Source organism: Halichoerus grypus, chromosome 6, assembly GCF_964656455.1.
Source record: "Halichoerus grypus chromosome 6, mHalGry1.hap1.1, whole genome shotgun sequence".
Taxonomy (NCBI): Eukaryota; Metazoa; Chordata; class Mammalia; order Carnivora; family Phocidae; genus Halichoerus; species Halichoerus grypus.
Genome location: NC_135717.1, coordinates 46,102,375 through 46,126,305, shown reverse-complemented (window position 1 = coordinate 46,126,305; position 23,931 = coordinate 46,102,375). Strand labels below are relative to the sequence as shown.

The 23,931-nt window shown below is 44.9% G+C and overlaps 1 long non-coding RNA gene across 1 annotated transcript; it reads right to left on the bottom strand.

Annotated features, from left to right (window-relative positions):
- Positions 1-2,900: 2,900 nt before the first annotated feature.
- On the bottom strand, positions 2,901-22,671 carry LOC144382316 (uncharacterized). Its single transcript, XR_013448982.1, has 3 exons — positions 21,790-22,671; positions 5,217-5,376; positions 2,901-4,938 (listed from the first exon to the last, which is right to left on the bottom strand). It is a non-coding gene; the product is annotated as an uncharacterized LOC144382316 (long non-coding RNA).
- Between the last annotated feature and the right edge of the window lie 1,260 nt (positions 22,672-23,931).

Sequence of the window (23,931 nt, the reverse complement as noted above, 5' to 3'; positions counted from 1 at the left end):
TCCTCAGAGGGTTAGCTTAGCTGGGAACCGAGGGCCATCCGACCTCAGTGGACTTAGTCTTAACAACCTATTTATGGCTGAGGAGCCAGGCTGCCTCTTTCCCAGAAATCAGGGTCAACTGCTCTGGCCAAGTGGTGGCTTCCCACCCCCGTCAGGGTCCCGGAATATGCTGCTACCTTCTGAGGGGAACGCGAAGAGCCGCTGTGATTTCCATTAGTCACATAATCACTTCCAGAGAAAAAGGGCAAGTCTTCACGATGGGCTTTCATTTAACCCCTGATAAGGACAATTTAGAGGCAAAAGGAACAGTGGACGAGCCAGGCTACGGGGGCTGGTGGGAGATTTGTGACCGGCTCTCCTTCTGCCCATTTCTGCCTTCCTCTGCCTCTGTTTCCCCATCTGTAAAATGCAGAGAATATTAGTTGTTGGCCGAATGTGAGGACCAAATGACTGCTTAAAAGAGAACACAGAATCTGTAAAGTTGGAGGAGCATAGATTTTTACTGTACTGAAGGGTGGCTTTTATATATACGAAAGACTGCTTGGAGTTATTTCTATTTTTAACACTCATTTTATCCAAATTCACAATTTGGGGTATTCCGTAGGCTTAACTTAAAACTGTGTTGTTCTACTTATATCTTTATCATGTAAAATACAGTAAAATTTAATAGTCACTGTTAAGGGGAACTTGATGACTGGTCCCACATAGAAATTTGGTTATTTAAACCACTACTTTCTCAATTTAAAACTGCATTTATGAACTACTTTATACTTCAGAACACTTGGGTTTGCTCACAAGCCCTCCCAAATAACCAACTAAATATGGTGAATCTTAAGTTCTTTTAGATGTTCCCATATTGCTTACAATCTTCATAAAATTGCATTGCACTTTTAGGTCAAATCATGAGTCCACATCAATTACTCAAATATATATATTAAAGTGGGATTACAAGGTTGGTGCACTGGATACTCACATTTGCCACATTCTCTTAAAATTACAAGTTCTTAAAATGCCAAATAGATACTGGTCACCTAACTTAACCCCAAATATCAAAAGTATGAGTTTAATTTGCTTCCTATTCCTCTGCTTAAATAGAAACTTTTCCACGGTTAAAAGAAAGAGAGTCTATAAAGAAAACAATTATGTCATTATCCTGTTCCAAGGCACTGAGGTTACTTATTGACCAAAAAGACCCTGATTAGGATGGCAAAAACATACAACGAAATAAGGGTTTCCCAGACCTTCTGAATTGTGGGTTATTTTTGCAATAAAATGTTCAAAACTAAAAAGAAAGCTGAATTATAGGTCTGTTGCTGGGGAGTTTCTAGATGGGATCTGAGAAGAGCTTTTAAGCTCTTTCAAGGCCCTTGCTGCTTAAAGATGGCTTCAAGAATTAGCCGGGGAATGAATTTCTAGATGGTGTCATGTTCCGGGGGCATCCTGTGGTTGTGTCTGGGCCTCGCCCGACCGCTGCGCAGATGGAAAGACAGTTAAGGACTGGGCAGGGGTAGGGGGGACGGCATGTGGACGGTTAATGAAAAGGCAAGAGTTGAAATCACAGTCCCCGGGGGTGAGGGCGCTTCTCTAGTAGCGGTGGAGGTCATCAGCACTCTTGGTGCGAAAGGACAGACATCAGACTCAAAGGAGCTTAGGCCAAAGCGCAGTCATCTGGAAGAAAGCTGACGCGACTCAGAACGAAAGGCCAAACCACAGGGAGAGGTGGTGGCCTGTGTGGGGAACAATGGGCACATGGCCCCAGTACAAGCCAGGACCTTGCCTGTCTCTTGCGTCTTCTTTCCACTGGTCACCTCGTTAGCTCATGGCCGCCCGGCCTCCTCCGCGGGGCAGGGGCGTGACCGAGGGCAGATGCCAGTGGTGCTCGGGGCCTCTACCCTGCTCCCCCCGGCCGCCACCACGGAGGCCTTGAAGGAGCAGCTCCCGCTGGAACCACGCACTCTGAGCTGGCAGGAGTGGCTCCCGAAGGAAGGAGCTGTATTCGGGAAGCAGGTGCATCAACCCCAGTTCAGAAGAGCAGCTCATCCCCCTGGGCCTCCCCGAAGCAGAACCATGGACAGTTTTGGCAGAAGGGCCAGGAATCCGGAGAACTGGGTTCTGCGGCTGACTCGCGGGCTTCCCTTCTCAACTGTAAAGTGACTGAGACACCTCCTGGTCCTGACGTGACAGCTCGCTGACCTGGGGGCAGAAGGGCGGATTGGGGAGCGAGGACGAGGTAAGAAGGGCCCTGGCGAGCCTGCTGCACACCCGGGCACGGATCACACAGCAAACTTCCTAAAGGAAATGGGGCTTGAGAAGGACGCTGGCCTCCTGACTGGGGGACATTTCTTGGCCACACGCGAGACAAGGCAGAGGGAGACAGGCAGGCTGGCAGCACGCACGGCAGCACCTCGCCCCCCTGCCCCGGGACAGAGCCTGACCATTCATGCTGGTGTGCTCCCCATCCTTTGTTTGGTTGCCCCCTGAATCCAACTTTTGTGACGTATGATATACTACCCCAAAGCGGGGCAACTTTGTAACCCTGCTGACTGATGTTTTCCTTCAGGACATGAGCTCCTGAGCCGGCCTGGTACATAGCAGTCGTTCCTCAACATTCACTGGATGAAGGACGGATGTTTGGAAGGCTGTGCTCCTAAGAGCATTGAGCTAGGACATCCATCTTTGTAGCTTCGGCTCCGAGAGCCTGATTCACTGTAGATGAGCAACAATTACTGTTAAATGAATGAGTCAGTCGATCACAAAGTGACCCTTGCTGAATACGTGCTCGTATTTCTGTGTGGCTTGGACTCCAAATACATCTTGTCCCACCTTGTGTCACTGGTCTCGCACAGTGCCTGGCATGTGAAAAAATGCTCCGTAAACGTGTTACAATGACAAAGAAGCAATACCTCCTAAGCTCTGTATTAAATTTAAAAAGTAATCCTGGGAGCCACGCATTTTCAGATACCAAATTCTCTCTCAGTTAGGGATGCTTCTGCCCACTAGTAACAGAAACTCGGGTCGGCTGTGATTTCAACAAGAAAGGGCTTCTTTTTCTGACATGAGAAGTCCAGAGGTAAGCAGTGCAGAGCCGGTGCAATGAATCGATGGTGTTCTGTTCCGGCCACGCAGCAAGTGGGCTTTTGTCCACAGTCCGACCGTGCTGCGTCTGCAGACATGAGGTGCACGGCATGCAAGCTTGAATGGGGACAGAAGTAGCACAATTACATCCTTCCTTTTGACCAGTAAAGCAAAAGCTTTCCCTCAAAGACCCCAGATATTTCCTTTTTAAAAAAGATTCTTATTTATTTATTTGAAAGAGAGAGAGCATAAGCAAGGGGAGGGGCAGAGGGAGAGGGAGACTCCCTGCTGAGCAGGGAGCCCAATGTGGGGCTCGATCCCAGGACCCCGAGATCATGACCTGAGCCGAAGGCAGACGTGTCACCGAGGCGCCCGACCCCAGATATTTCTACATTCATCTCATTAAACAGAATTATAACTTGCGTGCTGGAAAGCAGAGGATGTGTGTGGAAAGAAGGGGAAAGGGATGCCTCTTCCCACGGAGCTCCTGTACGGAGAGGAGGGGATTCAAAGGCCTTTCAGTCCTGTTCAGAATGACCCGGGATGGTTGGGAGAAGCATTCTCTGTGGGATATTTAAAGTTCTTTATATCCCAGTCCTTAAAACTTAGAACAAATGTTCAAGACAAGCACCAATCTTGGACTAAGGATTTTAAACCGTGTTACTAAAATGACCTGTTTCAGACTCCCAAGATTAACCTGAAATTCAGTGTCACATCTCTCCACCTGACTGGGGATGCTCCGTGGCCCCTCTCCGGCCGGCTGGATGGAGAACTGGAAACTGCAGAGGACTCGGAGCCGAAGGGGTCATCCACCGCTGCTGAGTACGAGGAGCCAAGTATTAAACATCTGGAGTTTTGTGTGGATGAGGTGTTCATGCTTTGGAATTTTTCGTTTTAATATGGCTCTAGAAGTCAGGGGAAAAAAACCTGTCCTCTAAGCTCTGAATGTGGTTTTTTTGGGCCAATTACCCCTTCACCTGTTTACTAGCTTTATTGTTTACATATTTTAGAACCGTATTTCTACCCAGATTTTCAACATGATTTTGAGACATCTGATATACTATTTAATTTATCATAGTGCCTAATGGAATGGTAAGCATTTAAGAAATACTTCACCAATGGATAACTGGTATAAAAATATATAATTTCCCTGAATATTTTTTCAACCTGTCAATAACCGAATCACAACTTGGCTTAAATACTGACTTTTATCAGATAAGCAGGGAGGTGGCATCTTTTAACACTGAAAAAAGCAAGTTAGAGCCCTATTCCCTCCTCACCTAATATTTCCAAATCGACTTGCTTCATAAAGAAGTTCAACATCTTGCTCCAGCCTCTTCCTCCCCTTTACGCCCTGGGAGGAGGAAATATTTCAACACAAATCGGCTCGCTCAGGGCCACTAAAGAGCGCGGTGGGTCTGACGGCACCACCCAGGGGGCGAGGTCTCCAGTCTTTGGAAACTGCTTCTGGGCCTGCCCCAAAGGTTTGTCGTTAGCAGGAGGGGACCTGCTATTCGGAATGCGGGGTTGTGTGGGTGGCTGGGGGGACCCGTCGGAGAAAGGTTTATTTGTGTCAGAGAACATGCGTCTGTCTGATCGCTTGGAGGACAAGCGTGGCCTTCATTCCTGCATATAGTTGTTGTTACGAAGAGAATACTGTCTGTGAGATGGAGCCAAGCGTGGAAATCACACACCAGCCTTGCTGTTGAGGAGCGCGCACTCATGAGTTTTATCAGCCACCGTCCACTGTGAAGCCTACAGAGAGTCTGAGAAAATGGTCCGTTTTTATTTCCTCAGGAGGTGAGGAGGCCAGCCTCGTCCATGCCGTGCCATTCAGAATGCATGGGCCCCGAGACAAGGAACCTGTAAGACAGGGAGACGGACAGGAGCAAGCTCAGGCGAGGCACCCCCCCGCCCCTCGCACCCTCTCCCCGCACTTGCCCCCCGCCCCCCACGTTCTCGCGGCCAGCTGAGGCACGACTGTGCGCTTGCTGCCGGGAAGACTCCTCCACAAGGCGCGCTCAAGTACTTGAACTTGGGGGGAAGCACTGACAACCGTTCGTGCTGCTGAGGCCAAGGAGCAGATGGAAGCGTGAAGAAGAGCTGGAGAAGAACACCCTCCTCGTCGATGGGAGGCTCACCTCAGCTGGAACACTTGGAACAGGCGGGCACAGAAGCGAGGTGACTCAGAGACCACGCGTCAGAGCGAAGAGGATGACTCACTGGACCAGGGGAGCTGTGCGGTGGCGGCAGGTGAGAAAAGTGTCCTCCTCCATCCTGTCCCGGCCTCCTGAAGACTTCCTACGGGGCCAAAGGTTTTATTTTTAGCAAAGGTAGTGCCTCTGCCAGAAAAAGGTCTTCCCTTTTGTTTTCTCTGAGGACGTCCAGACTCGTTGGACTGTGGCAGAAACCCTAACTGTGTCCGCAGCTTTGGATGCTTGGTGGACCCACACAGGAAGGGCACGGAAGAAGGGTAGCACGGAGATGCTGTGGCCCGGATGCAGGATGGTAAGGGCAACTCATTCCTCCGGACCAGGGGAGTCTTGGGCAGGATATGGGAGGCTGGGGCTGTTTAACAGTCATGCTTGCACAAGGGTAGACATTAAGCATCATAACTCCCCCTGAGTTTCTAGAGTAATACAGTAGCTCTGGATTTCATTAAAAAAAAAAGTCACTCGAGGAGTTCTTTAGCCATCTCTGAGTCCTACAAACATACATCAGTTTTTGAGAGAAAACACACTATCCAGACATTTAGAGAGTCACTTAACAAACACAGAAACTTCTGGAGATTCACTTAAGAATCCACTTACTCCACATGATGTGGGGAAGCGGGACAAAGCCACCCCGACCGTGGAAGACTCTTGGCTGCCCACCTAATCTCCGTCCACTCTCTCTTCCTCAGAAAGGGAACTTCCAAGTTTGAGCAGGACGCAAAGCCGTCTGAAAAAAGCTATGTCCCCAGCCTCATCCACAAAGCTCTGTCCAATGTGATATAAGCAGAAATACTGCATTGCGGTGTGAAGGACACCTGGCATGGGCCATGTGAACACTTCTTCTCCCCCCGTTCTCCTTCTTGAAGGTGGAAGGCAGACGTGATAGATGGAACTTAAGCAGCCTTCACAGACCATGAAGTGGAAGGCACATGCTGAGGATGACTAAGGAGCCATCAGACAGGCAGACTCTGGGTGCCCGATACCTTCACCTGGCCACCCCTGGATGCTTATCTTGGAACTTTTCTGTAAGCGACAAAAGCATTCTCTTATTGAAGCTATTTGCTGGGTTGAATAGTGTCTCCCCCCGCCCAGCCCCCAAACGCACAATTTATGTCCTTTCTGATAGCTCAGAATGTGACCTCATTTGGAAAGAGTGTCTTTGCAGGTGTAATGAGTCAAGATGAGGTCACACTGGAGTAGGGGGAGCCCTGCAGCCAGCATGACTGGTGTCCTTAGAAGAAGAGACATGGAGACAGACTGTCATGTGATGACAATCGGAATTAAGTCCCTAAGTCAGAAAGTGCCAAGGACTGCCAGCAGCTGCCAGAGCCAGGAAGAGGCAGGGAAGGATCCTCTCGTAGCACCTCCAGGGAGAGCACCACCCTACTGGCACCCGGATTTCAGAATTGTAGCTTCCAGAACTGTGAAAGCGGCAAATTCCATCTGCAGCCACCGGTTGTGGTAAGTCGCTCTGGGCAGCCCCCAGAAACTGACAGAGCTACCGTTACATTTTGTTACATTTTGTTGCCTTTGTGATATGAGGCCTAACCATACAGAAGGCACTGCTTTTCCATTTGGCTCTGACGTCATTATCCACTGAGGAACTGGAAATGTTGCTGGCAAATGGCTGATGATTTCCACTGATTTATAGGAGATTAAGGCAGTTTTATTACCAACTTCACTCTGATTCTGCCCAGAACCTTCCTCTCAGCACTGCTCACTGAGACTCAGCCCTGTTCTGTGACCACTTTTCCTCACAATGTGATTTAAAAAAAAAAAAATGCCAGATGAGGGCAGAGCAGGAAAACTGACTGATCGACAAGATTACTCAGAGCTCACTTCCTGATACAGGGGCTCCCCTTCATTCTTGTTCCATCCTCCCCCCGGGACCCTTCTCCCCTCTCCATGCACCCCTGACCCATCCATTCTGTGCAAGCCACCCCAGAAACAAACCTCAGAGTGCTGCCCGGGGAGTGTATTTCAGACCCAAGGAGGCCTTCTGCACTCCCAGATTTCCGACGTGTACCGCGGCGGCTTGCAGCCTGAGCTGCCGTCGGACAGTCGCCACGTCAGGCTAACCAGGTAGGAGGTCCTTGCCCTTTGCTTCTCCTCCTGATGGAAAGGCCAGGGGTCAGCCTAAAGGGCACACAGCCTCTGCTGTCAGCCTCATCCCCCAATGCCCCCCGTCGCAACAACAATGAACTGACGAGAATGGACGTGTCAAGTTTCTCCTTTTCCAACTCTGTATGTGACTCCACTCATCCCTCAGTTTTCAATTACATTAATGCCTGGAGGATGTATCCTGTTAAAGCGAGAACATAGAAGGTAGGAGAGTCTGAAAATTAGGGCCCAACATGAAACACAGCCAAGGGAAGTGTCGAGATGGCAACGTGCAGCAGGCCTAGGAAGTGACCAGTCCAGATTGGAGAAGAAGACACCAGTGAAAATACAAAATCCATAGATTTTTTTTTTTAAAGATTTTATTTATTTATTTGAGAGAGAGAGAGAGAGAGCACGAGAAGGGGGGAGGGTCAGAGGGAGAAGGAGACTCCCCACTGAGCAGGGAGCCCGATGCAGGACTCATTCCCAGAACTCCAGGATCATGACCTGAGCCGCAGGCAGTTGCTTAACCAACTGAGCCACCCAGGTGCCCCAAAATCCATAGATTCACTGATATGCCTGACCTGGGGAAAAATACTAAATGGCAGATAAACACCAAAGGAGAAATTAGAAAAATCTTAAAATAGGTACATACACTAAACAATCTTTAAAAACTGGGCAATTATTATTAACTCTAGAAAACCTAAAGGTTATATAAAAAAATAACCATAATATACTACCTGGATCGTGCATGAGTCATATTTATGTCCTAGTAGGTTTGTAGTGACTACTGCTTTTTTTTTTTATTAAAGATTTTATTTATTTATTTGAGAGAGAGAGACACAGCGAGAGAGGGAACACAAGCAGGGGGAGTGGGAGAGGGAGAAGCAGGCTTCCCACAGAGCAGGGAGTCCGATGCGGGGCTCGGTCCCAGGACTCTGGGATCATGACCTGAGCCAAAGGCAGACGCTTAACGACTGAGCCACCCAGGCGCCCCGTGACTACTGCTTTAACACAGAATTTTGATGTAAACAGTTAACAAGAGTTGGAGAGATGAGACAGGAGCTGGGATAAGAGAGCTAAATCCTCCTCTCCCGTAACAGAAAATCACTAGAAACACATCTACAAATAAGAAATAGCTTATGAGCCAATGAATTCGAAAGAGAATTAAATGCCATAAAAAGTCAGTTATGAGAGTTGAATGTGTTTTCTTTTAGGCAACAAGTCTGGTGAGGCAGAGGGCTGTTCTAATTTGCTACGAGCCTCTGAGCACTTAGTGGATTTTATAATCATGCGCATATGTTATTTTGAAAAATTAAAAAAAAACAAAGTAGGAATAACAGCCCTGAACTTACTTTTCAACCGGAATTTTGGTAAGAAATATGCAAAATTCAGGTCAGAATGACTCAATACAGCTGGCCCCTCACGAAGTACTCATATCTATACTCGCCTACGATGGTTCGTTGACTTGCCATCTGCTTACTTCCAAATGATTCAGCGTCATCATGATTTTTTTCTTAGTTCTTGATTACAGCCTGAAGAACAGTACTGCAAGTAACTGCAAAGTGTATCTTTGCTAGTTTAAGATTGTTTGCTAAATTATCAGATTCTGATTCTATTTGTTCCTTCTGCTTTTTTGAAGATAAATCAGTAATAAAATTCTCTTAGCAACTCCATTCTTGTGGACCTACTTCCTCCCCTCATGTCCACTCTGGTTTTAGCAAGCCACGGACCCACCCACAGGCTCTGTCACAAACCCATCCACAGGCGACAATGCCTTGGCTTATGAGAAACTTGAAAACATCAGTATTCACTGCTTAGATGGGACACAGCAGGAAGAAGATAATACAAGAGACTTAATAAGAGGTATTTTTATATCATTTGATAGTGCAGAGGAGGGGAAAAAGGCGGTTGCTAAAGAGAAGGACCCAGCTATTTCATGTAAGATATTTCCCTAATCTTTCCCTTTCTCACACTTTTTAAAAAAGTTTTCGGTTACCTTTAAAAAGTAAAATCTATTTTGTGAATGTCTAGCCGATAACTGAAAGAGGAAACTTACTAAATCGCATTTCACGGAATAAGGTCTATGTCTTTTTATTTAGCAAATAATATCTATATTTTAATAACAGAGGAATATACTTCTAGAAGGAAACTGCTAACTTTCCCACATTGTTGGTATATGTGCATTTATATAAAATGTCATTATTAAATTCATTGCTCTTCAAAAGACGTGAAAATCTTTATAAGGTACTGCTTCTAAAAATAAAACAACACACGCAGCTCCATAATTCAGGTACATCTAAACCCTTAAGGTTCTGGTCCAGGACTCAACCACTTCTGTATTTTATTGCCTTAGATGAGAGGTCAGCAATATGAGAGAAAAGACAGAAATACCAATTAAGGAACAAATTGACTAACTAATAGAAGCTCCAGATGAGATACAATGAAGGAAGATGTAATGATGGAAGGAGAGGAAGTTAGCAAATATCACATATTACATGAAAAATTTCCAGGATAGGAATTCAAAGGACATGAATTTCTAGACTGAACATGTCCCAAATGCCTAACAAATGAAGAGATATAAACCAAGACACATAATCACAAAACCTTCCAGAGAGAAGAGAAACAGATTATAAAGGATGATATTCATTTTCTCAACAGCACTAAAGAAAGAGGACAATGTAGCAATACCTTAACCTTTTTGAGGGAAAATGGGTTTTAAACAAGAGTTCTGATTTACCCAAATTATCAAGTACAATGACAAAATCAAGATATTTTCAGATGCAAAGCCTCAAAAACTGTATCTCCCAAGTCTCTTTTCTCAGGAAACTACTAGAGGATAAGCCCCACAAAAAATAGGGAGGAAATCCAGAAAATGAAGACAGAGAATCCAGCGTAGATATCCAACATGGGGGAGTCAAAGAGAATTTTAACAATCCGGTGACTTCCTGGGAAATGACAGAGTTAGCCTTTCTATACCCCCTACTCGTCCTTTCAAGTTAGTCATAGAGCAGCATTTAAAAAATTGACCAGGGAGGGGGGAAAAGATGGTGGAGGAATAGGGGACCTTATTCCAACCATCCCAGGAACTAAGCTGGATATCTACCAGACCACTCCAAGCACCCACGAAATCCAGCCTGAGATGTAGGAAGATAGACCCGGATCTCTACAAATAGAATATCACAGGCAGTTGGTTTCGAGGTGCAAAGCGGGGAGCCGTGATTCCACAGGCAGATATTGGAGGATAAACGGCAGCGGGAGGGTGCCTGGCCGTGGGGATCCTACACCGCCAGTGAGCGATAGCCTCCCGCGCTAGGGACGGGGCACAGACTCGCAGACCGGTAGCGGTGGGGAAAGGACTTTAGGGCAGCCCCTGGGGTGGAAACCCTGAGCAGCGGGGTCGCGTCTGTGAACTGCAGCCCCCAGGGCGGAAACCCGGAGCGGCGGGGTCACGCATGCGAACTGTGGGCAGTTGGCGGTTTTAGAGGCACAAAGGGCAGAGACATGCCCCGACCTGGAGGCAGGACTGGGGGCGCTGTGGAGGGGCGCAAAACCCAGGGCGCTGCAGTTTATAGCAGCACGGACAGAAACAGAGACCATGTGGCCTGGAGAGCTCACTGAAGAACAGACTGCAGTCTCTCTGCTCTGAGGCAGAGTGTTGTAAACGGTCTCTTCTGCTCTCTCGGAAGAGATGCGGACAACTGCCAGGGAACAAAAGCCCCCCCAAAAATATTTTCCACTGAGCCCAACCCCCGCCACAGGGGGCACGGCAATTCTGCCCAAACATGGTTGCCTGAGTAACAGCGCAGCAGGCCCCTCCCTCAGAAGACAGGCTGGGAAAACAAGAGGCCAGCAACCCTAAGGTCCGTAGAAAACAGGTGCATCTTGCTTGGGTTGTGGCAATAATTTGGACTCTATACATTCCCTCAACCACCCCTCAACAGGGAGGAGGAACCCCCAAAATAGGAAAGACTCTGAGATTATGACTTATGCCACAGATTTACAAATGGATGCAGATATAACCAAGATCTCGGAGATGGAATTCAGGCTAGCAATTGTGAAGACAATAGCTAGAATGAAGAAATCAATTAATGGCAACATAGAGTCTCTAAGGACAGAAATGAAAGCTGAATTGGCAGAACTTAAAAATGTTACCAATGAGATCCAATCTAATCTAGATAATCTAACAGCTAGGGTAAGTGAGGCAGAACAACGAATTAGTGACCTGGAAGACAATTTAATAGATAAAAACGGAAAAGAGGAGGCCAGGGAAAAACAACTCAGAATCCATGAAAATAGAATCAGAGAAATAAGTGACACCATGAAATGTTCCAATGTCAGAATTATTGGAATCCCTGAGGGGGTGGAGAGAGAAAGGACTAGAAGTATATTTGAGCAAATCGTAGCTGAGAACTTCCCTAATCTGGGGAATGAAACAAACAGTTGTGTCCTAGAGGCAGAAAGGACCCCTCCCAAGATCAAGGAAAACAGGCCAACACCCTGGCATGTAACAGTAAAACCTGCAAATCTTAGAACCAAGGAAAGCATCTTAAGGGCAGTTAGGGGGAAGAGATTCCTTATGTACAGAGGGAGGAACATCAGAATAACATCAGACCTCTCCACAGAGACCTGGCCAGCCAGAAAGGCCTGGCAAGACATATTCAGGGTACTAAACGAGAAGAACATGTAGCCAAGAATACTTTATCCAGCAAGGCTGTCATTTAGAATGGATGGAGAGATGCAGAGCTTCCAAGACCAGCAGAAACTGAAAGAATATGTGACCACTAAGTCGGCCCTACAAGAAATATTAAGGGGGGTTCTATAAAAGGAGAAAGACCCCAAGAGTGATATACAACAGAAATTTACAGGGACAATCTATAAAAACAAGGTCTTCACAGGCAACATGATGACAATTAATTCATATCTTTCAATAATCACTCTCAACGTGAACGGCCTAAACGCTCCCATAAAATGGCACAGGGTTGCAGACTGGATAAAAAGACAGGACCCATCCATATGCTGTCTACAAGAGACTCATTTTGAACCTAAAGATACATCCAGACTGAAAGTGAAGGGATGGAGATCCATCTTCCATGCCAGCGGACCTCAAAAGAAAGCTGGGGTAGCAATTCTTATATCAGATAAATTAGATTTTAAACAAAAGACTGTACTTAGAGACACAGAAGGACACTATATCATTCTTAAAGGGTCTATCCAACAAGAAGATCTAACAATTGTAAATATCTATGCCCCCAATATGGGAGCAGCCATCTACATAAGCCAACTGTTAACCAAAATAAAGAGTCATATTGATAACAATACATTAATTGTAGGAGACCTCAATACTCCACTCTCAGCAATAGACAGATCATCTAAGCAGAAAATCAACAAAGAAACAAGAGCTTTGAATGACACAATGGACCAGATGGACCTCATAGATATATACAGAACATTCCACCCTAAAACAACAGAATACTCATTCTTCTCGAGTGCACATGGAACTTTCTCCAGAATAGACCACATCCTGGGTCACAAATCAGGTCTCAACCAACACCAAAAGACTGAGGTTATTCCCTGCATATTCTCAGACCATAATGCTTTATTTTTTTAAAGATTTTATTTATTTATTTGACAGAGAGAGAGAGAGACAGGGAAAGAGGGAACACAAGCAGGGGGAGTGGGAAAGCGAGAAGCAGGCTTCCTGCCAAGCAGGGAGCCTGATGCGGGGTTCAATCCCAGGACCCTGGGATCATGACCTGAGCTGAAGGCAGACACTTAACGACTGAGCCACCCAGGTGCCCTGACCATAATGCTTTAAAACTGGAATTCAATCATAAGAAAAAATTTGGAAGAAATTCCAACACTTGGAAGCTGAAGACCACTCCGCTCAAGAATGTTTGGGTCAACCAGGAAATCAAAGAACTTAAACAATTCATGGAAACCAATGAGAACGAAAACACATTGATCCAAAACCTCTGGGATACTGCAAAGGCGGTCCTAAGCGGGAAATACATAGCCATCCAAGCCTCACTCAAAAAAACAGAAAAATCCCGAATTCACAAACTAACTCTACACCTTAAGGAATTAGAGAAAAAGGAACAACTGATGCCTAAGCCACGCATTAGAAGAGAAATAATTAAGATTGGAGCAGAGATCAATGAATTAGAAACCAGAAACACAGTAGATTAGATCAACGGAACTAGAAGCTGTTTCTTTGAAAGAATTAATAAAATCGTTAAACCACTGGCCAGACTTATCCAAAAGAAAAATGACCCAAATTAATAAAATTATGAATGAAAGGGGAGAGATCACAACTAACACCAAGGAAATAGAAACAATTATTAGAAATTATTATCAACAACTATATGCCAATAAGCTGAGCAACCTGGATGAAATGGATGCCTTCCTGGAAACCTATAAACTCCCAAGACTGAAACAGGAAGAAATTGACAACCTGAATAGGCCAATAACCAGTAACGAGATTGAAGCAGTGATCAAAAACCTCCCCCAAAACAAGAGTCCAGGGCCTGATGGATTCCCTGCGGAATTCTACCAAACATTCAAAGAAAAAATACCTATTCTCTTGAAGCTGTTTCAAAAAATAGCAACAGAAGGAAAGCTTCTAGACTCATTCTGTGAGGCCAGCATTACCTTAATCCCCAAACCAAGCAAAGACCCCATCAAAAAGGAGAATTTCAGACCGCAATCCCTGATGAATATGGATTCCAAAATCCTCAACAAAATCCTAGCTAATAGAATCCAACAATACATTAAACGGATCATCCACCACGACCAAGTAGGATTTATCCCCGGGATGCAAGGGTGGTTCAACATTCGCAAATCAATCTATGTGATAGAACACATTAATAAGAGGAGGGGAAGAGCCATATGGTCCTCTCAAATGATGTAGAAAAAGCATTTGACAAAACACAGCATCCTTTCCTGATTAAAACTCTTCAGAGTATAGGGATAGAGGGAACAACATTCCTCAAGTTCATAAAATCCATCTATGAAAAACCCACAGTGAATATCATCCTCAAAGCTGAGAGCCTTTCCCTTAAGATCAGGAACACGTCAAGGATGCCTACTCTCACCACTATTGTTCAACATAGTACTGAAAGTCCTAGCAACAGCAATCAGACAACAAAAAGAAATAAACGGTATTCAAACTGGCAAAGAAGTCAAACTCTCTCTTTTCGCAGATGACATGATACTTTACGTGGAAAACCCAAAAGACTCCACCCCCAAATTAGTAGAACTCATACAGCAATTCAGTAATGTGGCAAGATACAAAATCAATGCACAGAAATCAGTTGCTTTCTTATACACTAACAATGCAACTGTAGAAAGAGAAATTAGAGAAAGGGTTCCATTTACAATAGCATCAAAAACCATAAGATACCTTGGAATAAACCTAACCAAAGAGGTAAAGGAACACTCATGAAAAAATTGAAGAAGACACAAAAACATGGAAAAACATTGCATGCTCATGGTTCGGAAGAATAAACGTTGTTAAAATGTCTATGCTACCCAGAGCAATCTATACCTTCAATGCCATCCCGATCAAAATTCCAATGGCATTTTTCAAAGTGCTGGAACAAACAATCCTAAAATTTGTATGGAATCAGAAAAGACCCCGAATCGCCAAGAAAATGTTGAAAAAGAAAAACAAAGCTGGGGCATCACGTTGCCCGATTTCAAGCTATATTACAAAACTGTGATCACCAAGACAGCATGGTACTGGCAGAAAAACAGACATACAGACCAATGGAACAGAATAGAGAGCCCAGATATGGACCCTCAACTCTATGGTCAAATAATCCTTGACAAAGCAGGAAAAAATATGCAATGGAAAAAAGACAGTCTCTTCAATAAATGGTGCTGGGAAAATTGGACAGCCACATGCAGAAGAATGAAACTCGACCATTCTCTAACACCCTACACAAAGATAAACTCAAAATGGATGAGAGACCTCAATGTGAGACAGGAGTCCATCAAAATCCTAGAGCAGAACATAGGCCTTTGACATCGGCCACAACAACTTCTTTCAAGATACACCTCCAAAGGCTAGTGAAACAAAAGCAAAAATGAACTTTTGGGACTTCATCAAGATAAAAAGCTTCTGCACAGCAAAGGAAACAGCCAACAAAACAAAGAGGCAAGATATTTGCAAATGACACTACAGATAAAGGGCTGGTATCCAAGATCTATAAAGAACTTCTCAAACTCAACACCCAAAAAAACAAATAATCAAGTCAAAAAATGGGCATAAGACATGAACAAACACTCCTCTAAAGAAGACCTACAAATGGCTAACAGACACATGAAAAAATGTTCATCATCATTAGCCATCAGGGAAATTCAAATCAAAACCACATTGAGATGCCACCTTACACCAGTTAGAATGGCAAAAATTGACAAGGCAAGAAACAACAAATGTTGGAGAGGTTGTGGAGAAAGGGGAACCCTCTTACACTATTGGTGGGAATGCAAGTTGGTACAGCCACTTTGGAAAACAGTGTGGAGGTGCCTCAGAAAATTAAAAATAGAGCTACCCTATGACCCAGCAATTGCACTACTGGGTATTTACCCCAAAGACACAAATGTAGTGAAAAGAAGGGCCATATGCACCCCAATGTTCATAGCAGCAATGTCCGCAATAGCCAAACTGTGGAAAGAGCCGAGATGCCCTTCAACAGATGAATGGATAAAGAAGATGTGGTCCATATATACAATGGAATATTACTCAGCCATCAGAAAGGATGAATACCCAACTTTTATATCAACATGGATGGGACTGGAGGAGATTATGCTGAGTGAAATAAGTCAAGCATCGAAAGTCAATTATCATATGGTTTCACTTATTTGTGGAACATAAGGAATAGCATGGAGGACATTAGGAGAAGGAAGGGAAAAATGAAGGGGGGGAAATCGGAGGGAGAGATGAACCGTGAGAGACTGTGGACTCAGAAACAAACTGAGGGTTTTAGAAGGGAGGGGGATGGGGAATGGGTTAGCCCGGTGATGGGTATTAAGGCGGGCACGTACTGCATGGAGCACTGGGTGTTATACGAAAACAATGCCTGGATTACTACATCAAAATCTAATGATGTATTGTATGGTGACTAATATAATAAAACAAAACAAAACAAAACAAAGACCAGAAATGAGTATTTGTATTGTTGCCACATTTTGTATATTACTCTCAGCTAAGCCATGGTTCATTTTCATTATTGTCCAACTTTTCCTGGAATTACTTAAGTCAAGTTTTTCCTGGAAGCGAGTCAGAGTATTCCATCTCCCCCTTGAGACGTCCTTCCGAGAGCCCTCATCTTCCTGCCCCCACAGGGCCCGAGTTCCCCAGGCCTTTTGCACAGCTATCGGGCCAAGCCTTCCATTTCACCCTGGAGATGTTCTTCTGAGAGCCCTCGTCTTCCTGCCCCCACAGGGACTGAGTTCTCCAGGCCTTCCGCACAGCTACTGGGTCAAGCCTTCTTTCCCCATCATCTCGGGGATTGCTTTTCCCTCTCTGTGCTGGGTCCATGTCATCTTTTTCTGGATTTACTCCTTAAGTTGTAGTGGGTTGGAAAGTGAATGGAAATTAAGAAGGTGGAGACTGAGTTCAGACTATTCTTAGACATGTGCTTAGGAAGAGAAAGGCGAAGAATGGGAGCAGTGGAGGGGGGCTGGAGGAAAGTAGCCTCATGAGGATGTATTTAGGAATAAGGAGGCAGAGACCAGAAGCAACCCAATTCACACAGTTAAAAGTAGTACCTCAGGAGAGGTATAGAGCAGAGGGCTGTTGTTTTCTATCGTAAGGCTTGTGGTGCCAATAAGCCCTGCATGAGTAGTAATTCACCAGATACAGGATAATTGTTGGAAGAAGACAGGTAAAGGGTCAATTCTCCAGGCAAAACAACTTGCCAATGTTTCTACCTACCGGAATATGAGGTGAAGGTGTGGTGGGATAAGTAAGCACAAGTTTCCATCAGGGAGAACTCCCCAGCTTACTGGCTTCCAGAGCCGAGGCTTGCCTAGACCAAAGATTCTTTTCTTTGGGTGTAACCAGAACAGCTAAGGCATGACTTTGGCAGATTAGAAGAGTGCAAGATCAGAAAAGGGAGACTGGTTGGAGACAGACCACCATCCATTCCAGGCAAGAGAATGAGGCTCTGAAATCAAGGCACTCCCCTGGGTTAATACGAAAGACAGAAAATAAATAAAAGCAACAGGTTTTAATTACATATGGGGTTGGGATAGAAGGGAAAAGGAGGAATCTAAGATGATGCCTAGGCTCCTGACTTAGGCGATGTTTTTCCCAAATTAGAGAGCTTAGCAGGAGGTTTGAAAGGGGAAAAGCAAGTGAAGTTTGAACATGTTTCAGATGGGAGGGGGACATCTAATAGGCAGTTGGATACAGATCAGAAGTTTTGTAATGACTGGCTGAGATAAAGATGTGTGTTAGTCACTGCAGAAACTAAAGGCCAGGAGAGCAGATAAAATCACCCAGGGAGAGGGTGAGCGATAAAGGCAAACACTAACAGGAAGAGTTGTCACAGGCCTCAAGAAGGGAGTGGTTAAGTGTCAAATGCCATAAAAGGTCAATGAGGAGAACTGCATAGACCCCCTTTAGAAGTGGCTCAAGGTGATCTTTAACAGAGCAATCGAGAAGGTCTGGTGGCAGCAGAGGTCTGATTTGTAGTCAATTACAAGCCCCATTCCTTAAGTGTGGGCTGAACTGAGAGGGGGTGGGGAATCAAAAGTCAGCAAGTGGCCATGGAGGGCACGTGATTCTTTGAGAAGCCTGGCTGTGAAAGAAGAGGCTGGGCACTGGGGAGTAGGAGAGTAAGCTAAAAATGCAAGAGTTTAACTTCTTTCCCCTACAGAAGGGAGAGATTTGAGAATGTTTATATGCTTCAAAAAAGTAGCCAGTCTGGGGTGAACTTGGAAAGATGGGAGAGTCTTACCATATAGTCTTAGCACGCAACCCAGCAATCACACTCCTAGAGATTTACCCAACCAATGTCCATACTTGTGTCCACAAAGAACCTTCACACAAACATTGATAGCACCTGATTCGTGACTGCCAAAACCTGGAAATGACCAAGATGTCCCGCAGTAAGGGAAGGAATAAACATCCAGACAATGACATATTAGTCACTGATGAAAGCCAAGCTATCAAGCCACAAAAAGATATGAATGAATGGATGAATCTCAAATGCACAATGTTAAGGGAAGAAAGCCAGTAGGAAAAGGTTACATACATACATACATACTGTATGATTCCAATTAGAGGACATTCTGGAAAAGGCTAAACTATAGAGACAATAAAGAGAGTAGTTGCCAGGCATGGGAGAGGGGAGAGATTTGAATAGGTGCAGCATAGGGATGTATTTTAGGACAGTGAAACCATTCTGTGTGATACGGTAATGGTGAACCCCAAACATTAAACCGCTGTCAAGACCTGTAAGACTTCAGAGTACAAAGAGTAAACCTTAATGTATATATAAAAATTTAAAAACTCATTTAGGAGATTGGAGGATCGCCGGGTGAAATGCAGAATGTGACAGATAAATCCAAATGTGTTACAAACATAAAAAACCACCTTACTAAAGGTCAGGGTGGGGAATAAAGTGTTGACCTAAGTAACTGGAAATGAGTGAAGTCTGTAAGACTACATATGATGAACTGTACATAAGCACTGTACTCTAGTTGATAAAATTGTTTCCCAGAGGATATGGATTAAACATTCTGGAAGTGCTATAAATATATACTGGCACTGAAGCAATCAAGTAAATGGATGGCAGAAGGTGGGAGTCCAGGGGGCAAGGGATCAGAGATAGAGACATCAGTATGGATTCATTTTACCTTAATATACACAGAGATGGTCACATATACACAGGTTATTCTACACACATATATTTCCTCACGCTATCAGCTGAGAGGGCCTGGAAGCAATGACACCCCAACAGCAATGAGCACACCCAATGCCCAGATCTTGGTTCCTAATACCACTCCCCAGGAAAAGGAACCATCGCTCGCTGGAGAAATGGCTGATTCTAGGACTCAGGCAGGAAATCAGCAAGCTGAACCTGGAGCATCTTGTAGTGCCAGGAAGTAAGGAAGTGCTATAAGCAAACAAACACCCCACAATGATGGGGATGTCGGAAGCCAAGGGCATACAGGTACCAACTGAAAAAGCTTCCAACAGCCAAAGCTGGAACAATTTGAGTCAAAAAATGAATACTGGTTTATAACCCAAAGTATAAGATACATATCAGTAAGTTCATACTGACATAAGACTGAATAAATAAGCAAATGGGGTAAAAATAGACAAATCTTCCATGCAGAATTCCAAGTATTTATGTAGCTACTCCACCCCAAGGAGGTGGAATCCACCTCCCATTCCTGAAGTGTGGGCTGTGCATAACAACTTCCTCCAGAGTACAGAACAGAAAGGGAGAGAAAAGAGTAACTTCAGAGTGGGGAAACCTGACACACACTAATTCATTCCGGTGATCGAGGTAAACATCAATAGTGACAGGTCACGTTCATAGTAGGTACCCTTGATAGGCAATAAAAATGGCATTATACTTTTGTGGTCTTTTCCCCCCACCCACCCCCCAAATTAACCAAGTCTAACCATGAGAAAAACATCAGATAAATCCCAACTGGTGACTGTTTTACAAAATACTTGACTGGTAGTCAACTGTCACAGTCATCAAAAACAAGGAAAGTCTAAGAAACTGTCACAACCAAAAGGAGCCTAAGAAGATAGGCTAGCTAAATGGAAAGTAGTATCCTGAATGGGATCCTAAAACAGAAAGGATTTTAGGTAAAAACTAAAGAAATCTGAATAAATTATGTATTAATAATTTATAATAATATATATCCTATAAAGAATATAATAACCTGTCAGTATTGCTCATTGTGATAAATGTACCACCTTCATGTAAGATATTAGTGTATAAGGGGGTGTACAAGGGAACTCTGTACTACTGTCACGTAATTCTGTACATCTGAAATAAGAAGTTTAAGAAAACTGGGAGAGGAAGAACTAATCGAGCTGAGGATCAGATCATTACTAGCTCAAGGTCAGAAGGCTGCAAGGCGCCATCACTTCTCTGTCCTTCCCCTGCAGTTCTGTCTGGGAAGCTGTCCTCTTGTCTTTCTTTCCAGAGGGCAATCGTGACTCTTCCTTCAAGACCCACAGCACAAGTCACCTCTTCTTTAACTGCAGTCTCAGACTTTGCCACTCCTAACAGATCTGCTCAGTCATCTGTGATCTGTGGCCTCACAGTCAGCAAATTCACTGCCAATTTATTGTTTACCAGATACGTGCTAGATGCTGGGACCATAGAGGACAACGTCATTAACCTCAAAGAACTCAAGTCGAGTGACGTATCTTATCTCAGCACCATTCACCTTGCACTGTTTTTGCTTGTGTGTGTGTGTGTGTGCACGTGTGTGTGTGAAATAAACTGTGAACCCTCTGAAAGGATTACTACCATATTCATTTCTTCATTCCCAGTGCTAAAAACAACACCTGTACCCAGCAATCGACAAAGAAATGCTTTTTGCAACAAAATGAAGCACTGAACTCTCTTTCGGTTTAGATAGGGACTGCTTCTAGGAAAAGCAAACTGAGAAGAATCTGCAAGGTTTTATACTAATAGGTGATTTTAATTATCTGCAAAAAAATTTCCCCCATTTTTAAAAATATCACACACATTTTGGGAACAGATTGTATCAGCAAGAAGTGAATGCACCTTCAAGCAAAAGAGAAAACAACTGTACAGAAAGGCTGAAAAGCGACACCTCACGGACATGACCAAGCTTTTCCTCCCACCCTCCTTGGCACGTTGGCTGCTCACCTGGACTAAATGGCTGCCATGGCTCCACTGGGAAAGTAAAAAGCATTTCTAAAACTACCGAAACGCACACTCCATTCCCACTTAGAGCTCACGGGCCAGAACAGTCACATGGCTGCTCCTGGCTCCAGGTTAAGAATTTAATTTTTCCAGCTTTTAAAAAAGAGGCCTAAGATAGAAGTTTGGGAATAGGTACTGGGATATGCAGTGTTGCCAGTCGACCTCTTTGGCTCCCCCCCCAAAATATTCATTGTTCTTCCCGTATGTACACTTTAAGAGCATTCACCCCTGACCTAGAGATGACACCAAGTCTCTTCCAGTTACTGATTCCAGCCTAAATCTCGGGAGTGAAAGGCAGTTTTTTCCATCAGAGCCAAATGTGGCCGGACTTGGTACACACCTCCAGCTACACAGCCAGGTGAGCTGCCCTGAACACAGGACCTAACACACAAAGGCAGACAGGACATGGATAGCGGCCCGTTCCAGGCCCAAGCAAATGTGACGACGAGCTCACCTACAGGCTCTCTCACCTGAGCACTGTCTTACAGCAGCGGGTCTCCGGGCGTCTGTCTGTCCAGTCCCCTCTCCCTTGCCTAGTAATTAAGGCTGTTGTCTTGAGCAATTCAAAACCATCCTTTCAGATGGGAAAGCAGCACCTGTAGTCCCATTTTCGCAGGACTACAATCTGCAATGTGAACTCTGGCTAAGGCTGCTGCTGGGGCCCTCGGCGGAGCTTCAGCGACGGGAGGTTTCCCTGCACCAGCCGGACTCCAACTCAGAACTCTCGGGCAACTGAGATGCAGGCGGCGAGCACAGGAGTCTTCCCTTATCGAGGCCAGCTTTATCGATCTTTTGCAGGACTTTGCAGCTTGCACTGACTCAACACTTCTGAGATACTGCTTTCCACGTATGACTGACTTAATCTTCCTAACAATCCTAAGTAGGTGTGATTATCATTTCCGTTTCCGGCCAAGGCACCTGGTCACACAGCAAGCAAGCAGAACCAGGGTTTGAATCCACGCAGCCTGGCACCAACATCACAGCCGCCTAAGAAGTGACCAACACATGCTAATGCTCTGTGGTTTCCCTCTTATTTCCCTTCACACCAGTCTGATCTGTTACGCTAAAGCACAGTAACAGTTTGGCAAAATATTTTACCACCAAATAACTAGGTTCACCAATTTTGCCAACTAACCTAGCACAGGGAATCCTCCCTAATCCTGTCCTAGCTCCTCCTTCTTTTAAAATCTGTCATTTGCGATTCCAGCTATCAACTTGTTTATCAGTCAGTTGTTCTTACCTGCAACTGAGAGAACACGCTCTGGCTTAAGGAAAGGAATTTACAAAGCAAAAACAAAAACCAAAAACAAACAAAAAAACAAAAAACTAGATAGGAAACAAGAATCTCCAGACTGGCCCCAGTCATGCTTGGAGGTTTAAACAGACCAAGAACACTGCCAAACCACACCTCGAAACTGCTCCAGAGCCTGCCCTGCCACTCCAACACGACAAGGTCTCTGGCACCGCTGCCCCAAAGGCCATGACACTGGGCCTGCCCCGCCAGGGTGAGGACGGCTTCTTCAGAGGCTGCCACATGCAATGGGAAAAACAAGGGCCAGGACACTGCCCCAGCTGCAAGACAGGCTGGGAAAGCAAGTTTCTGGTCTTGACCTTAGGGAGGGAGGTGGATGCAGGCAACTCCCTGAACACAGGAAGGGCCTGCTGATCACAGGTGGACCAGGAGTGACAAATGTCTAGGAAGCTGAACCTAATTATTATAACATAGCTTCACTGATTTTGTAGTTTATATGGAAATTTTGACCTTGCAGTTAATACTGGAAATTAACTTCAAAGTTCTTAAGCACTATCTTGCAGGAAACTTAGAAGTATCAGAAATTCACTGCCAATAACACACTAAATGACTAATGCAGTCATGGAAAATTTCAAAATTAATAATCAGAGAGGTTGGGGAGAGAGATACCAAGTTGTGCCCATGCTAACAAGAATCGTAGGCACCTGCATTTCTCTCAGTGGATCATGAAAACACTGAAAAAAGCCACCTGAATGCAAATAAACAATGATGTTACTATAAAGCACAACAATTATACAGGCATTAGAGGCATTTTGGAACTTACACTTTTAAGAACATTAAGCTGTCGTCATAAATACAGATGGTCTCAACGGTTTTTCAACTTCACGATGGTGTGAAGCGATACACATTCAGCAGAAACCGTACTTGGATGTGGATCTTGTCCCAGGCTAGCGACACGCGGTCGGATCCGCTCTTGTGATGCTGGGTGGTGAGCTGCATCCAGGCAGCTGGCCGATCCCACTGTTCTGTTCTTCACTCACAGGGCCATCCTCAGTACGTGACACTCAACACTCAACACCTGATTATCCAACAGGCTTCCTGCGAGAGGACTTGGCCCACCTGGAGGCTGATGGGAGTGTTGTGGGCATGTTTAAGGTGGGCCAGGCTAGGCTAGGCTGTTCGGCAGGTTAGGTGTATTAAATGGATTTTCAACTTACGGTGGGTTTATGGGCATGTAACCCCATCATAAGTTGAGGGAGGTCTGTACTTAGCATAAGCACGTTTAGGTACTTGTAAGCCCAAGGTGTCATCCGCATTCAGTATTTGGTCCAGGTGGTCAGGTCCATAGGAAGACCTGCTC